This window comes from Galeopterus variegatus, unplaced genomic scaffold (assembly GCF_000696425.1).
Source record: "Galeopterus variegatus unplaced genomic scaffold, G_variegatus-3.0.2 Scaffold1414, whole genome shotgun sequence".
NCBI lineage: Eukaryota > Metazoa > Chordata > Mammalia > Dermoptera > Cynocephalidae > Galeopterus > Galeopterus variegatus.
In genome coordinates, this window is record NW_007727525.1 from 221,594 (window position 1) to 223,384 (window position 1,791).

Sequence of the window (1,791 nt, forward strand, 5' to 3'; positions counted from 1 at the left end):
CGTAGTCGCGCCCCTCCCCGAGCGGCTGTGCTCCCGGGTCCTACCCAGGGAGCCGGGACCAACGTGGCGGTCCCACTAGAATTCGCCGCCCCTCTCGAACTACTGGGGACACCCTTCTTCGGTCTCTGTTGCAACGTTTAAACAGCATAAAAGCTCTCGGGATAGAGACGTTTACTTTTCCATAGTTGCCATTAGGCAATTTAATGAACTGGCGCAAATAGAAGGCTAGTCGTCATTATGCGAGTTTGGGTGGAATATTTTTTCCACTATGGTGAAGATTTTCAGACATACAGAAAAAGTTGAAATAGTTTTACTGGTGGAGTATTTGAGCTTAAGTTTTAATTGCAAGATTTAATCCTTTTAAGGTTTAGCCCAAGTGTTTTGTGGTCTTTAAAGCAAACAACAGAGACCAAACCTAGTAAGGTTGTGAATTTCTTTAGATTTTATTTTTGCAGAACAGTCTTGTTAAAAACAAGGTAAGTTTTAGGGAAGCAAAGTGACGATGGAATCCACAATAGCTGGTCTGTGACTGAAGGGATTTTTGTCTTAAAGGTCGGCCACTTTAGCTCAGTAATTTTCCATGTATTTAGATTTTATTTTTGCAGAACAGTCTTGTTAAAAACAAGGTAAGTTTTAGGGAAGCAAAGTGACGATGGAATCCACAATAGCTGTTCTGTGACTGAAGGGATTTTTGTCTTAAAGGTCGGCCACTTTAGCTCAGTAATTTTCCATGTTTAGGATGTGCTTGGGAACACGAGATTTTATTTATTTATTTATTTTTAAAGTCTTATAATTTTTTAATTAGCATATTCATTGTTATAAATCATACTTATTCTTTATGCCCCTTATCCATTCTCTCCCCTTCCCCTCCACTTTTTTCTTCCCCCTCCCCAGGAACACAACATTTTCTGCCCAGCACCAGTGGACTTTCCTGTTTCACAGTGTTACCACATTGTATAGAAATGCCTTTTTTGTGCCCAGCTTCTCCACTCCTCTTCCAGAGTGAAGAATGGACTGTTTATGACTCAGGAGTGCCTAGTTCCAAGGCACGGCACATAGCGAATCCTGCAGAAGTCGCTTGTTGAGCTGAGTGACGGTATTCACAGGATCCATTTATTCTGTCCTTCATCTTTGTTTCCTATCTCTCCTTCCCTTATCCCTCCCCACCTCCCACCTCCTTTATCTTTTTGGTATTAATGTAAGGAGATGGACTACTGGAGTGGTTAAGAATACAGCCTCTTAAAATATACATATAGAAACAACAAACTGTACCCCTTAAACATGTAGAATGAAAAAGAAAAAAAATAATCCAGCCTCTTGAGCCAGTCTGCCTGAGTTCTAATCCTGCTATACGTTTACTCCATGCAAAAAGCCTCAGTTTCTTCACCTGTAAAATGGAGATGATGATACCATTATTAATTACTTAGTAAAGAATCATTGTATATATAAGTGCTAGAGCAGTGCCTGCTTCACTGAGGTGCCAGGAACCAGAAGGTATTTACCTTCTTTGCAGCTATGTGACTCAGAGAAATATCAAGCTCCAAATAATACCCAAATTGTGAGGCACTCGGGTATATGCTTTGTTAACCATCTCATCACCAGCAAATGAGACTGCATAGTTCACAGAGGAAGTCCCTTCACATCTGCCAAGACGCTCTGCCTAGGCATCCTACAGAGGGTGTTGGGTATGTTGGCAGTTCTGTGCCCTGAAGGCTTAGCCCTGGTAGAGAAGCCCTCTTTATAGATCCCCACCCTACCCTATTTCCTATACTGCTAGAAACTCAAGAACCA